A 17,463-nucleotide genomic window follows, 5' to 3' on the forward strand; every position below is an offset into this window, starting at 1 on the left:
AACAGGTCAAGGCAGGCAGGGGTTGATAATCCAGAGTCTGGGGGCAAGGGTCGGCAGGCAGACTCAGGGTCAGGGTAGGCAGCGGTCGGTAATCCAGAGTCTGGGGGCAAGGGTACAGGTCGGCAGGCAGGCTCAGGGTCAGGGTAGGCAGAGAACAAGTAAAACATTGACGCGTAGAGTGTACTCTGCTTCCGATGATACATCTTCCAGTTTGTGGGGGACTGTCACCCCTTACAATGACACTAATGGTGTCAGTCCCGCAACTGACCTGATGACTCCCACTGGTGAAACACTTTGCGATATCACAGACAGATATCCTTGTCTCAGTTCCCAGGTACTGAAGAGGTTGCCACACACGGAAGCTGTGGTGACTGACAGGCCTCGACAGCCACTGAGCGTTTTGAAGCATAAACACCAGCAGATTTGATTGAAAGGTTACCGCCATTCTCATAACAACGCGGCCACTGACAACTCGTACATAGGGTCTGATTTTTTTCCTTTGTGCCTCGGATACCAACACCAACCGCTGGTGGGGAGGTCCCCAGATACAAAGGGGAGAACACAAGCCCAGACCCATGTTGAGCCTCATCGAGGCCGTTGGGGGGTCGAGACTGCGTGCAACACTGTACTAGGCCGCCAGAGCAGAAAACAAACCTAGTTGTAAACTTCCCTATGAGAACAGTGAGGAGCAGACAGGCCCCTAGACGGGGATTATCTTAGAACACATCTAAGATGGTACTGAGGTGTACCACATCTAAGATGGTACTGAGGTGTACCACATCTAAGATGGTACTGAGGTGTACCACATCTAAGATGGTACTGAGGTGTACCACATCTAAGATGGTACTGAGGTGTACCACATCTAAGATGGTACTGAGGTGTACCACATCTAAGATGGTACTGAGGTGTACCACATCTAAGATGGTACTGAGGTGTACCACATCTAAGATGGTACTGAGGTGTACCACATCTAAGATGGTACTGAGGTGTACCACATCTAAGATGGTACTGAGGTGTACCACATCTAAGATGGTACTGAGGTGTACCACACTGGTCATAAAAGAAGTCCAGTGGACTTTTCCACCTCCAAAACAAATGGAAAAAATAGTAATACCTTGCCATGTGTAGGTTCAACCACAATACAACTAGTAAAACGCTCTAATCATGTGTTCCGGTAGTATAATATTTCAGAATAAATCGGTAGGATAACTGGTCCCTTTGAGCACCAGTACCAATACCAGCGACAGTCAGTCCAGCAACAATCAGTAAGAGGATTAGAGACCTCACAAGTCAAATTGCTATTGACAATAGCGACAGAGGAGTTAGTAGTCACTCAGATTGCAACAAGTGTAAGGGGATCTCCAGAACACTCGTCAGATGGTCAACACACATGACACTAATAAAGAGAACCCTCCATTCAGGAGGAAAGCTATTAGAAGTCATGAACCATGATCACACCGCATATGACTGGTTCAGTGCTTAGAGAGTACTTCCGTTGTGAGGTTTGCTCCTCCGTGGATAACAAAACTATAAAGAAGACTCCTTCATACCACTACAATGTAAAACTACTACAGGTCCCCTTAACACATGTCTCACACAAGCGTAAGCACAAACACACATGTACAACAGAACATTTAATGAGGATTTATGCTCGGATCACTTAAAGGTCCGAGCAAAATACCAACCTCAGTAAAGTTGAAAATGTGCTTTGAGGCCTTTCACTCTACAGCTACAGTACTCACCAGTTTCTCCACAGAGGTCCATAGGTCATCCCTTTAGACTGCCCGAAGCTGGTGCCTTGCAGCTGTAGACTTATCATGTAGTTATCAACTTAGGATAGTGCCCTAAGCAATTTCGGAACGCCCTAGATATTAGACAATGCCATGATAGGGTCATTTGCCAAGACCTTTAACATATGTAGAATACAGTCCAATTAGTACCGGAGCGCCAAGTCTAGGACCAAAACGCTCCTTAACAGCTTCTACCCCAAAGCCATGAGACTGCTGAACAATTAATCAAATGGCCAACCAGACTATTTACATTGACCCCCCCCCTTTTTTACACTGCTGCTACTCGCTGTTCATTATCTATGCATAGTCACTTTACAATTGACCTCGACTAACCTGTACACCCGCACATTGACTCGGTACTGGTAACCCTGTATATAGCCTAGATATTGTTATTTTAATATGTTAGTTTAAAAAAAATATGTAGTAAATGTTTACTTAACTCTATTCTCTTAAAACGGCATTGTTGGTCAAGAGTTTATAAGTATTTCACGGTAAAGTCTACACCTGTTGTATTCGGTGCATGTGACAAATAACACTGGATTTTGATTTGAATAATACCACACAGAGATATGAACCCACACGGACATAGAAGGATATTCAGTTATCTTATTTTCTAGTTGATGTGACACAGACACCTTGGCTACACTATGAACTGTCTGAGAAGCCCCATCTCTCCTTGGTGTGACCTTCCATCCCTACAGCAACAGGAACCATTTTGGCGACAGAAACAAAGCCGAGACCCACCACTGTGCCTGTGGTCAAAACCTGCGATGTTGCTCTGCCCTCTCGCTCTCTCTCTCTTTCTCTCTCTCACATTGTTTTTTTCTTTCTCTCATCCTCTCTCTTTCTCTCTCTTTCTCTCTTCTGTTAGTATGGAGAGGGGAAAACAGGCCCTGAAAGGGTGGGAATATGAAAATGGATTAAACAGTGAACAGGTGCAGCTAGATGCCAAAGGGAGATTTCTGTGGAGAATCAAACTGCTGCAAACCAAGTCAGTGGGAGGTGGTTGTACAATCAGAGGCAGGATAAAAGAGCCAGTGGCACACAGGCCTCGCTCTTGTCAAAGTAGTAGTAATGAAATCCTGTCCACTGTGACCGCTGCCAGCCGAGAGAACCTGTGTTAACACTTTGGGGTAAGCGCAGGCGCTGGCGCTCTCAGGTAGGAGGACGGGCACTGAGTGGGAGCTGGGCAGCAGCCATCTTGTTCAGGAGCAGATGGTGGCAAGGCTGGCAGGGGAGGGGCTGCTTAGCAGAACTAATCAGACAGTAACGGATAGGGCAGCTGGGAAGCCTGGCATCCAGGCGGGAGTGTGCAGGGGAACTGCAGAGTGTCATGATGTTGACAGTGGTGTGCCCATTGGCCTGGGATGAGACCTTGCCATGTCTTCTCGCCTTTCTGTTGGGTGCCCCTCTCCCTGCCACTGTGCCTCAGCGCCTTGGCCAGCCTGGCCCTCTCACGCGGCAAGCTACAAATACCAACCTTCTCCAGAGAATGTCCTCCCTCTCCCTCTCTCTGTCTCTCTTTCTCTTTCTTTGTTTCTTTGTTTCATTTTACCTTGTCGAGGAAGGTACAGAGGACATCAGATATTGAGTCAGGTCTGCATATAGGTGCTATAACCACATAGAAATAGATTCAAATGTGAATGTTCCTTCTGTTATTTACTTTCTATGCACAAATCAAGTAATGCAGGTGGAGTATATTAGCATATTGATTTCGGTGTTTTATGGGGTTTGCTTTCTATCACAGAATAATTAGCTGTTCATTCAGAATTGTAATGCCAATCTAAAGGACTGAAGGTGCTGATTACAAACCACAGCCTTATCTTACATTTCAGAGTGGGATGTATCTAGAAAACATATATTGTAATAAACACAGAATGTCATGAAATTGGTGCTGACTTATCCATACTTTAATTCATTCAACATTTAAAAAACATTTGTAGGACCCATTTCGTGGCAAATCAACTCCATTCAGGCCCACTTTCTTTTGACCAAACCTCTGTAGTTTTATAGGGATGAAGTATCAATGAACAGTACCACTCTTTCTCAGTAGATAGGGCAACAGTCCCTGTCCCATCTCTCTATCTCTCCATGTTGTCAGGTGGTACAGAATAGAACGCTGTGTCCTCAGGCAAAATAGAGGCAAATCTGTTGGGTGTAACTGTTCCCGCTCGGACCAACTGCCCTACTTACGGTTCCTGGAAGTTGGATTGCCATCCCTGCTTACCTCCTTCTCTCCCCAAGATACAGGCACACATTTGAATTCATTTACTCCATGGTCATGGTCTTTCTTCTATCCTGTGGTGGGGGTAGGCAGAGGCTGGGTTGTTGCAGGTACAGCTATTCTCTGTTTTTATATACAGTAGCCTTCTACATTTAGTATGCATACAGCTAGTATACACTTATTTTGTAAAATGATTTAAATGACTTCAATGATTTTGTTGTTAGTGTGCGTCTAAAGGTTAGACTCTAACCCCACAATTGAAATGCCTCATAAAATATATTCTGCCATTTCAGATCCTGTGAGAGTGTCAGTATGTCACACAATGGCCTCAAAGTATGCTGGAATGTGTAAGTGCACCTGCTGTTTTTGGTGTGTGTTTGTCTGTCTGTGTGTGTGTGTGCGCTCGCGTGTGTGCGTGTGTGTGTGTGAGAGACAGAGAATGTGTTGAAAGAGGAAAAGTGGAGAGTGTGTGTATTTGAAAGACCGAGAGGTATCATCTGTGTGTCTTTGTGACTACACATAGCCCTGCTGTCTCTCTCTCTCTCTCTCTCTCTCTCTCTCTCTCTCTCTCTCTCTCTCTCTCTCTCTCTCTAATTGTGGTTTTACATAGCCCACATGGCAATCCTAATACACTGACAAAATATATAAATACAACATCTGAATTGTTAGTCCCATGTTTCATGAGCTGAAATAAAAGATCCTAGACATTTTCCATATCCACAAAAAGCTTATTTCTCTCATAATTTGTGAACAAATGTGTTTACAGCCCTTTTAGTGAGCATTTTGCCTTTTCCAAGATAATTCATCCACCTGACAGGTGTGGCATATTATTACACAGGTGCACCTTGGGCCGGGGACAATAAAAGGCCACTAAAATGTGCAGTTTTGTCACAGAACACAATGCTACAGATGTCTGAAGTTTTGAGGGAGCATGCTGGCATGCTGAATGCAAGAATGTCCACCAGAACTTTTGCCAGAGAATTGAATGTTCATTTCTCCTCCATAAGCCACCTCCAACTATACTTTAGAGAATTTGTCAGTACGTCCAACAGGCCTCACAACCCGTGTTTGTCGTCGAGAAGTTTGCTGATGTCAACGTTGTGAACAGTGTGCCCCATGGAAGCAGTGGGGTTATGGTACGGACAAGCATAGCTACGGACAACGAACACAATTACATTTTATCAATGGCAATTTTAATGCACATAGATACCGTGAAGAGATCCTGAGGTCCATTGTCGTGCCATTCATCTGCCTCCATCACTCATGTTTCAGCATGATAATGCACGGCCCCATGTTGCAAGGTACTGTACACAATTCTTGGAAGCTAACAATGTCCCAGTTCTTCCATGGCCTGCATTCTCACCAGACATGTCCCCCATGTTTGGGATGCTCTGGATCAACGTGTACGACAGGGTATTCCAGTTCCCGCCAATATCCAGGAACTTTGCACAGCCATTGAAGGTGAGTGGGACAACATTCCACAGGCCACAATCAACAGCTAAATCAACCAGATGTGAAGGTGATGTGTCACGCTGCAAGAGGCAAATGGGGGTCACACCAGATACGGACTGGTTTTCTGATCCACGCCTCTACCTTTTTTAAGGTATCTATCTATATATTGTTGTTCAGTATATTTTCTAACCTAACCCTAACGAAAATACATAACATATGATGAAGGATATATGGTTACATGCATTTTCATCATATGAGTTAATGAATTAATGTAAATTACAGATATCAAAATAGAAGAAAAAAAACAGACTTATGCATGAGGTCATCAACACTATGACATATGTGTTTTTATGCGACCACAGATGTCCATACCGAAATGATCTCTCTGCTTAGAAGACAGTGATAGTCATTCTCCCTTTAAGCTGTTCAGATTTGTCAGCGGAAAAAAACGTTTTTTTTTTAAGTTGCAGAGGAGTGAAATATTTTTCTGTAAAAGAGTGCACTCTCCATCCGTGGGTTGTGGGTATGGGGGTGTGTGTAGCTGTCCTGAATCAGGGGAGTGTTTGTTAAATTGGTGGCGACTACATTTCACTCTGCCCGTGACCTTGAGGGGGCTTTGCCGCTCCTTGATGAAGAAAAGCAGAAACTGACGGTAAACAAAGTTCACTTCTGACAGATGGATTGAATGATAGAGAGGTTGCGGGTGCCAGAATAGCCCTGGCAGCGGAGGACATGTTCAATGCGGTCCAACAGGAGAGGAGGTGTGAACAGGTGCAGGGCTGCTGAAGGAAGAGGGACCAGATGGAGGGAGCCAGAGACAGTTTAGCTAAAGAAAAAAGGGAGGGAGGGTAAAAAAAAATTAGAGAAGACAGCCCCCAGGACAGAGAGGAGTGGAGAAGACAGCCCCCAGGACAGAGAGGAGTGGAGAAGACAGCCCCCAGGACAGAGAGGAGTGGAGAAGACAGCCCCCAGGACAGAGAGGAGTGGAGAAGACAGCCCCCAGGACAGAGAGGAGCGGAGAAGACAGCCCCCAGGACAGAGAGGAGTGGAGAAGACAGCCCCCAGGACAGAGAGGAGCGGAGAAGACAGCCCCCAGGACAGAGAGGAGTGGAGAAGACAGCCCCCAGGACAGAGAGGAGTGGAGAAGACAGCCCCCAGGACAGAGAGGAGTGGAGAAGACAGCCCCCAGGACAGAGAGGAGTGGAGAAGACAGCCCCCAAGACAGAGAGGAGTGGAGAGGACAGAGAGGAGAGAAGACAGCCCCCAGGACAGAGAGGAGTGGAGAAGACAGCCCCCAGGACAGAGAGGAGTGGAGAAGACAGCCCCCAGGACAGAGAGGAGTGGAGAAGACAGCCCCCAGGACAGAGAGGAGCGGAGAAGACAGCCCCCAGGACAGAGAGGAGTGGAGAAGACAGCCCCCAGGACAGAGAGGGAGTGGAGAAGACAGCCCCCAGGACAGAGAGGAGTGGAGAAGACAGCCCCCAGGACAGAGAGGAGTGGAGAAGACAGCCCCCAGGACAGAGAGGAGTGGAGAAGACAGCCCCCAGGACAGAGAGGAGTGGAGAAGACAGCCCCCAGGACAGAGAGGAGTGGAGAAGACAGCCCCCAGCAGAGAGGAGTGGAGATGACAGCCCCCAGGACAGAGAGGAGTGGAGAAGACAGCCCCCAGGACAGAGAGGAGTGGAGAAGACAGCCCCCAGGACAGAGAGGAGTGGAGAAGACAGCCCTCAGGACAGAGAGGAGTGGAGAAGACAGCCCCCAGGACAGAGAGGAGCGGAGATGAGAGCGAGATAATGCACAGAGCAAACGCCAGGCTTCAGACGGTTGCTTTTGAAATTTCTCTCTGAGAGAGTGAGGGGAGATGTGTTAGACTGAAGGATATGGGTGAATGGAATGCAATTGACACACCAGCACCTGAATAAATGTGTTAAAACATACAAGGTTTACTGTATAGCCTGTGTTTTGATACTTTAGTCTTCCCTGAGCTGAGTAAACAGTGACATTAGACCACATTCCTTGCATGCCACATACTGTATATTCCCCAGTTGGCAGTGCCACACCAAATCAGCATTCATCTTTCTACTGTTATTCTTAGCATCTGCATTTCTTTGTAGAGCTCATTTGACATAAATATACATGCATGAATGAGAGTAGTGAATTGCAACTCATACAATTTAATAAATTAACATATACATTTGTTGGATACAATGTAATTACAATAGAGAATGTTGTTGTGATAAGTATTTCCAGTTTTTAGAGTTAGGTAAGTCATTGAATGTGTGAGTGAGTTTGTGATTGAATTTGTTTGGGAACATGCAGTCTGTTGTGCACTGAGCACTGCTAAATAGCTACTATGAATACACATTGTTAATTTACTCTATTTTGGGATGGATAGGAACACCAGGCCTAATGTGCATTTTCAACACTGATTCGATTCCTCATTCAAACATGTAGGTCGATATAATATATACACTGAGTATACAAAACATTAGGAACAGCTTTCTAATATTGAATTGCAGCCCTCCTTTTACAATCAGAACAGCCTCAAGTTGTCGGGGCGTGGACTCTACAAGGTGTCGAAAGCGTTCCACAGGGATGCTGGCCCATGTTGACTCCACTGCTTCCCACTGTTGTGTCAAATTGTCTGGATGTCCTTTGGATGGTGGACCATTCTTAATACACACAGGAAACTATTGAGTGTAAAAAAAACAACAACAGCAGCATTGCAGTTCTTGACACAAACCAGTGTGCCTGGCAACTACTACCATACCCTGTTTAAAGGCACTTAAATATTTTGTCTTGCCCATTCACCCTCTGAATGACACATACACCATGTTTCAATTGTCTCAGGCTTAAAAATCCTTCTCTAACCTGTCTCCTCCCCTTCATCTACACTGACTGAAGTGGATATAACAAGTGACATCAATAAGGGATCATAGCTTTCACCTGGTCAGTCTATGTCATGGAAAGAGCAGGTGTTCTTTTAATGTTTTATACATATAGCGTATATCTGATCCTAAGTCAGAGGACAGTTCTGATGTCATCAAATCCTAGTTCCACATACTGGACATGTCCTGTTTTTTCAGTTGACATTTTTTGCTGTAAGAAGTTATCTTATATAGTTGACCAACATGTTTGCAAAGTTGGGTCTTGTGAGAGAGACGTTGATGCATTATGACACTAAACAGTAGCTGGTGTTGCTGAGCTCTTCTGATGGCAAGCGGCTGACTCCAATCAGTTTAGGAACCGGAGCATTTGGTCATTCCTGGCTGTGGATCACGGAGCACCACAGGGTGCTGCAAACTCTGCGCTCGAATGGGCTGTTGTATTCCAAATCAAATGGGCAACAGCTTGACTAGTACCCACTTAGGCAGGCCTGGGCCCTCACTTAGTGCCCTAGCACCCAGGACCTAGCCACAGAGCCTGGTGCTGGAACGGGGTGTTATAGCTCCCCCTATCAGGCTGGCCAACCCGGCCCTGCCTCCTGACTGACTCACTGACCATTAGGCCTCGCTCAGTCACATCATTACAGACAGTGAGCAAACAGAAGGTAACCCTGGCCTGGAGTTACATCTACACGTTAAAGGAAAAATCCACCCAAAAACTATATTTGGGTATTTGTTTCATTAGTCCATTATTAACATAATGTTTTGTATGTCAGCAATCATGTTTTCAATATACCGTGCATTCACAGAATGTATTCATACCCATCAACTTATTCCACAGTTGGTTGTGTTACAGCCTGAATTTCACCCATCTACACACAATAACCAATAACGGGGCGGCAGTGTAGCCTAGTGGTTAGAGCGTTGGACTAGTAACCGGAAGGCAGTTAACCCACTGTTCCCAGGCCATCATTGAAAATAAGAATTTGTTCTTAACTGACTTGCCTGGTTAAATAAAGGTAAAAAAAACAACATGTTTTCAAATTGTTTGCACATTTATTGAAAATGAAATACATAAATATATAATTTACATAAGTATACCCAACCCTTAGTCAATACATGTTACAATCACCTTTTGCAGAGATGACAGCAGTGAGTCTTTCTTGGTAAGTCTCCAAGAGCTTTACACACCTGGATTGTACAATATTTGCACATTATTCTTTTTAAAATTCTTCAAGCTCTGTCAAGTTGGTTGGTGATCATTGCTAGACAGCTATTTTCAAGGCTTGTCCAAGATTTTCAAGTCGATTTTAAGTCAAAATAGCAACTAGGACACTCAGATAAATTCAATATTGTCTTGGTAAGCAACTCCAATGTACTGTATATTTAGACTCGTGTTGTAGGTTATTGTCCTGCTGAAAGATGAATTTGTCTCCCAGTGTCTGTTGTAAAGCAGACTGAACCAGGTTTTCCTCTAGGATTTTGCCTGTGCTTAGATCTATTCTTCTTGGTAGTGACTAGGTGTATGGATACACCGTCCAAAGTGTAATTAATAACTTCAACATGCTCAAAGGGATATTCATTGTCTGTTTTTTTATCTATATCCATCTACTAATAGGTGCCCTTCTTTACGAGGCTTTGGACAACCTCCCTGGTCTTTGTGGTTGAATATGTGTTTGAAATTCACTGCTCAACTGAGGGATCTTACATATAATTGTATGTGTGGGGTACAGAGACGAGGTAGTCATTCAAAAATCATGTTAAAAACTATTCATGCACACAGAGTAAGTCCATGCAACTTACTATGTGACTTGTTAAGCACATTTCTACTCCTTAACATATTTAGGCTTGCCATAACAACATTTTTGAATACTTATTGACTCAAGATATTTCAGCTTTTAATTTATTTGTAAAAAAAATCCAAAACATAATTACACTTGTGCATTTTGGGGTGTTGTGTGTAGGTCAGTCACACAAAATGTACATTTAGTTTAGAAGTTTATATTAAGGCTCTAACACAACAAAATGTGGAAAAAGCCTAGGGGTATGAAGGCACTGTATATAACTTTCAAAATATAATAATATATACAGTGGGGCAAAAAAGTATTTAGTCAGCCACCAATTGTGCAAGTTCTCCCACTTACAAAGATGAGAGAGGCCTGTAACTTTCATCATAGGTACACTTCAACTATGACAGAAAAAATGAGAAGAAAAAATTTGAAAATCACATTGTAGGGTTTTTAATTAATTAATTTGCAAATTATGGTGGAAAATAAGTATTTGGTCACCTACAAACAAGCAAGATTTCTGGCTCTCACAGACCTGTAACTTCTTCTTTAAGAGGCTCCTCTGTCCTCCACTCGTTACCTGTATTAATTTCACCTGTTTGAACTTGTTATCAGTATAAAAGACACCTGTCCACAACCTCAAACAGTCACACTCCAAACTCCACTATGGCCAAGACTAAAGAGCTGTCAAAGGACACCAGAAACAAAATTGTAGACCTGCACCAGGCTGGGAAGATAGAATCTGCAATAGGTCAGCAGCTTGGTTTGAAGAAATCAGGCCTCTCTCGTCTTTTTAAGTGGGAGAACTTGCACAATTGCTGGCTGACTAAATACTTTTTTGCCCCACTGTAACTGTATACAAATAAATCTTGGTGGGGCAAAAAAAAGAATTGGTGGGATGGATGCCAGCAAAGCCACGACACAACACAACTCTAAACAATACATTCATTTTACTGTAACGGTGACAAACGGTGCCCACTGTTAGGGCCTACATAAAGCTGTCCCAACAGCAGTCCCAACATCTTACCACTGCCACACCTGGCTATCAGCGGAACCTTGTCTGCCAGCGAAACAGTTAATTATGCGTCATTTACTGCCTTTAAAAAAACATAGCTGATATGTAAAACAAATGTGGTTTCTCATGACAATTGAGGTGTACAAACTATGGCATAAGGGGACGACAAGAGGATAAGATGCCATCCGTAATTTCGATGAAGACATTAATGAGCGAGCGACGACGGACGTAGTCAATATAACTATTTGTTCTGCACTTTTGAAATGTACAGCAATGGAATTCAGAACATGGACCGTTCTTACAGTGTTCTCCCTGTACATCAAGTCAGAACCGTAGGATAAATAAAGGGGGCATATAAGCAGACAATGACAGCTAATACAAAATTTGATGATTACATTTCTCTAAAAACAGGTTATATGCCACATCTTCACTACCAAGTCAGAAAAGTAGGCAAAATTAAGAAGGGTAAATAGACCAAATTATTAGGGTGAGGCACAGCTACTAACAGCTTACTACAAACCATACACTTAGTATTACTTTCTTAGCTACAGTATATCTTCCTGGCATATTACATCAGTTATGTAGCAGCATACACGACATATTTGGACTCAACTTGTTTTGCTGTGCTCACTTGAACAGGAAGGTGGCACAGCGGGACTTCGAGTGAATTTTTTTTCATCAAAATCTTGCAGTATCTGGATTTCTGGTGCTTTCAAGACAACTGGGAACTCTGAAAAAATGAAGGTTGAATCATGATGACGTCATTGAGTTTAAGGTCGTACTGTAGCTCTAGAAAGAGGGCAGAGTTCCTGACTTACAATTCCGAGTTGGATGCCCGTTCGAAACATACAGTGCCTTGCGAAAGTATTCATCCCCATTGGCGTTTTTCCTATTTTCCTATATTATATCCTGTAATTTAAATTGATTTTTATTTCGATTTTATGTAATGGACATACATAAAATAGTCCAATTTGGTGAAGTGAAAAAAAAAAAATACTTGTTTAAAAAAAAATATATATATTTTTTTTAAAGCTGAAAAGTGGTATATATGTATTCACCCCCTTTGCTATGATAAATAAGTGCAATCAATTACCTTCAGAAGTCACATGATTAGTTAAATAAAGTCCACCTGTGTGCAATCTAAGTGTCACATGATCTGTTACATGATCTCAGTATATATATACACCTGTTCTGAAATGACCCAGAGTCTGCAACACCACTAAGCAATGGTCACCACCAAGCAGCGGCACCATGAAGATCAAGGAGCTCTCCAAACAGGTCAGGGACAAAGTTGTGGGTTGGGTTATAAAAACAAAATAATAATTAAACGTCACATGAAGCATTGTTCCATCCATTTAAAAGAATTGAAAGAATATGGCACCACAACAAATCTGCCAAGAGAGGGTGGCCCACCAAAACACATGGACCAGTCAGGGAGGGCATTCATCAGAGAGGCAACAAAGAGACCAAAAATAACCCTGAAGGAGCTGCAAAGCTCCACAGCAGAGATTGGAGTATCTGTCCATAGGACCACTTTAAGCCGTACACTCCACAGAGCTGGGCTTTACGGAAGAGTGGCCAAGAAAAAGCCTTTGCTTAAAAAAATAAGCAAAGAAGTTTGGTGTTCTCCAAAAGGCATGTGGGAGACTCCCCAAACATATCGAAGAAGGTACTCTGGAGACTAAAATGTAGCTTTTTGGTCATCAAGGAAAACACTATGTCTGGTGCAAACCCAACACCTCTCATCACCACGAGAACACCATCCCCACAGTGAAGTGTGTTGGTGGCAGCATTATTCTGTGGGCATGTTTTTCATTGGCAGGGACTGGGAAACTGGACAGAATTGAAGTAACGATGGATGGCGCTAAAGACGTAAATTCTTGAGGGAAACCTGTTTCAGTCTTTCAGAGATTTGAGACTGGGACGGAGATTCACCTTACAGCAGAACAATGACCTGAAGCATACTACTAAAGCAACACTCGAGTGATTTAATGGGAAACATTTAAATGTCTTGGAATGGCCTAGTCAAAGCCCAGACCTCAATCCAATTGAGAATCTGTGGTATGACTTAAAGATTGCTGTACACCAGCGTAACCCATCCAACTTGAAGGAGCTGGAGCAGTTTTGCCTTGAAGAATGGGCAAGAATCCCAGTGGCTCAATGTGCCAAGCGTATAGAGACATACCCCAAGAGACTTGCAGCTGTAATTGCTGCAAAAGGTGGCTCTACAAAGTATTGACTTTGGGGGGGTGAATAGTTATGCACACGCAAGTTTGTTTGTTTCACAATAAAAACATATATTTCATCTTCAAAGTGGTAGGCATGTTGTGTAAATCAAATGATACTAACCCCCCAAAAATCTATTTTAATTCCAGGTTGTAAGGGAACAAAATAGGAAAAATGCCAAGGGGTGTGAATACTTTTGCAAGCCACTGTATTTCCCAGTCAGAGCTAGTTTTTTACAGAATTCCCATTTGTCTTGAACTAACTGAAGCCAAGTTTCCGCAGTTCCGAGTTAACAGTTGTTTAGAGCGCGGCACAAGTTGTGCTTCATTGACAGCATGGTCAAAATTGAATGTTTAAAAAAATACCTCATCAAAGAGACCTCACTGCCACTCCATTGAATAGCAGCTTTGCAATTAGCCACTGTCACTGATTCCATCCAAACCACCCATTGTTGAATTTGCGATTTCCAACTTGTTTTGTATTGTTTATGCACAATGGCCGATGAACACGTTTTATCTATAATTTCTCTTCGTTATTTCTCTTCATATGACAAGGATTACAAATAATTTGCTAGTAGATTGTCGACTTGATTCATGATGATGACTGCTAGCTAAGATTTTGAAAGTATGATGTTGACAGTCCAATCAAAGCTGCTGTAGCTATAACGTGATTTGATGTAATTTTATCTGTGGCCAATGACGTTGAGCCTTCTTGGATAGGCACTTCTAATGTAACTCTATGGTAGGACCCAAGGGGCTAGAATTGGAGGTCTACCCTTAGACTTGGCAGTGACGTACTGTCCCCACGAGTAACAGAACACTGAGCTAATCATGGTGCAACTAGAAAACATAACCAACACCTACACTCCATATTTTCCGCTGGCTGCCACAGAAAGCACTGAGCTAGGCGGAAACAACTGCATTTTGGAGCTGCTTATGCAAGAAAGCAAAAAAGAGAGCATGTTTATTTGCGTCTTTATTAACACAATGACTTATTTTATTTTTTTACATTGTTTGCAAACTGATATGTGACACTTATTAATGCCAAAATAACATGCAAAACAGGTACGGACCACCCCAAAAAAATTTTTAGCTACAAATGTGCATCTCAAAACAGGTGCCCTAAATGCCGGGTCGCCACTTACTGTATATAACTTTAATAATTAAGAAATTCAGCCGCATTTCACATCATGTGATGCATTTTGCACCATACCGGCTGAATTTACATATTTTGAAAGTTATGTTATCTTGAAAACTTGATTGCTGACATGCAAAACATTTTGGGAATATGCCAACAATGGACTAATGAAACAAATACCAAAATATAGTTTTTGGGTGGACTTTTCCTTTAAGTGCTAAAATGCATTTAAATTATATCATCCACTCAAATATTGTAAGTTACTTAATTACTTTTTTTAAGCATTACATGTCACTATGGTAAAATGGAACTTGGCAATAGGAACATCTCTAATATTAAAACTTAAGGTGCATCATCATTTACGATACAAATGGAAATATGGTTCAAGGCAATCTTCATTAGAGCTTCAGAAAGAACAAATTTAACTTCTCATCCACGGCTCATTTTGGCCTTCTGACACAAAATGTCCAACTCACCCCCCCAAAAAAACTCTCTTTAGTCATCATCCTTCTCCAGTCCTCTCAGAACGTTTCTGGACGGCTGTCGCATGCTAATTGGTAGGCGGGCTGGGGCCCCCTGGAAACCAACAGTAACAAATGGCTGACTGTGACGGCTCTGCAAGCCCATGCTGGGCACTGGTGTGGGGATAGATGGTGTTTTAGGCCGATGTTCAAGCACTGCAGGGGGCCGGGCGGGTGGCCGCTCTGTCTCTCCTGGTCTCCCAGGCAGAAACACCCCAACCCAACACCAAGCCCCCCCACCGCCTTCACACTCCAGACGACAGCAGGCCTGGAGAGACGGCAACTTTGGAGCCCTGTTCCAAAACCCACTGTTGGAGATCAGTTTGGTAGCTTTCTTTCATTCTCTCCCTTAATTACTTATTTTTTTAATATATTTTTTTACTTTTGTGATTATTAATGTTTTTTTTGCCATTGTCATTCGTTTTCATATTAATTTTGTTTTGTTCAAGTTGGATCTGCTATAGATTGGTATTTGTTTTCGTTTATTTGGTTCGAAATTTGAAGATAAAAGACTTGATAGAAAATCCGATTTTTGATGTGGGTAAAGAGCAACATGACATTGCATTCTGTATGCAACATTAGTGGTGCAATAGTTTGATCTTGATTTTCATTACTGCATTGTTGCATTTCTCTTTGTGTTCTTTGAGTCTTCTAATTTGATCAACAGCATCAAGGACCTTGTAAGACAAGCTTTAAATACACCTCTGCTGTTTTCAACCAGGATCTCAGCGATCACTGCCTCATTGCCTGCGTCCGTTATGGATCCGCGGTCAAACGACCACCCATCATCACTGTCAAACGCTCCCTAAAACACTTCTGCGAGCAGGCCTTTCTAATCGACCTGGCCTGGGTATCCTGGAAGAATATTGACCTCGTCCCGTCAGTAGAGGAAGCCTGGTTGTTCTTTAAAAGTGCTTCCCTCACCATCTTAAATAAGCATGCCCCATTCAAAAAATGTAGAACTAAGAACAGATATAGCCCTTGGTTCACTCCAGACTTGTTCAACTGTTCTGCCTTATTATTATTCGACCATGCTGGTCATTTATGAACATTTGAACATCTTGGCCATGTTCTGTTATAATCTCCACCCGACACAACCAGAAGATGACTGGCCACCCCACATGTGCTCTCTCTAATTCTCTTTTTCCCTCTTTCTTTCTCTCTCTCGGAGGACCTGAGCCCTAGGACCATGCCCCAGGACTACATGACATGATGACTCCTTGCTGTCCCCAGTCCACCTGGCCGTGCTGCTGCTCCAGTTTCAACTGTTCTGCCTTATTATTATTCGACCATGCTGGTCATTTATGAACATTTGAACATCTTGGCCATGTTCTGTTATAATCTCCACCCGGCACAGCCAGAAGAGGACTGGCCACCCCACATAGCCTGATTCCTCTCTAGGTTTCTTCCTAGGTTTTGGCCTTTCTAGGGAGTTTTTCCTAGCCACTGTGCTTCTACACATGCATTGCTTGCCCCCCCCCCCCTGCGCTTCTCCTTCATCCAAATTCAGACAGCTGATGTTCTGAAAGAGCTGCAAAGTCTGATCCCTACGAATCAGCTTGGTTGTTGCAACCCCTATTACTAGTCTTTTCAACCTCTTTTTCATATTGTCTGGGATTCCTAAAGATTGGAAAACGAACGCGGTCACCCCCTCTTCAAAGGGGGAGACACTCTAGTCCTAACTGTTATACCTATATCCATCCTGCCCTGCCTTTCTAAAGTTTTCGAAAGCCAAGTGAACAAACAGATCACCGACCATTTTGAATCCCACCGTACCTAATCCGCTATGCGATCTGGTTTCCGAGATATCATAACTGCCATCGATAAAAGACAGTACTGTGCAGCCGTCTTAATCGTCTTGGCCAAGGCTTTCGACTCTGTCAATCACCGTATTCTTATCGGCAGACTCAACAACCTTGGTTTCTCTAATGACTGCCTCGCCTGGTTCACTAACTACTTCTCAGATAGCGTTCAGTGTGTCAAATCGGAGGACCTCTTGTCCGGACTTCTGACAGGGTACAATTGTCCCTCTTGCTGCGGGTGATTCTTTGATCCACCTCTACGCAGACGACACCATTCTGTATACTGTACATCGGGCCCTTCTATGGAAACTGTGTTAACAAACCTCCAAACGAGCTTCAAAACCATACAACACTCCTTCCGTGGCCTCCAACTGCTCTTAAATGCTAGTAAAACTAAATGCAGGCTCTTCAACCGATCGCTAACCACACCCGCCGGCCCGACTAGCATCACTACTCTGGACGGTTCTGACTTAGAATATGTGGACAACTATAAAAACCTAGGTGTCTGGCTAGACTGTAAACTCTTCTTCCAGACTCACTTTAAGCATCTCCAATCCAAAGTAAAAATCTAAAATCGGCCTCCTTCACTCATGCTGCCCAACTTACCCTTGTAAAACTGACTAT

The sequence above is a fragment of the Oncorhynchus masou genome, chromosome 24, assembly GCF_036934945.1.
Source record: "Oncorhynchus masou masou isolate Uvic2021 chromosome 24, UVic_Omas_1.1, whole genome shotgun sequence".
NCBI lineage: Eukaryota > Metazoa > Chordata > Actinopteri > Salmoniformes > Salmonidae > Oncorhynchus > Oncorhynchus masou.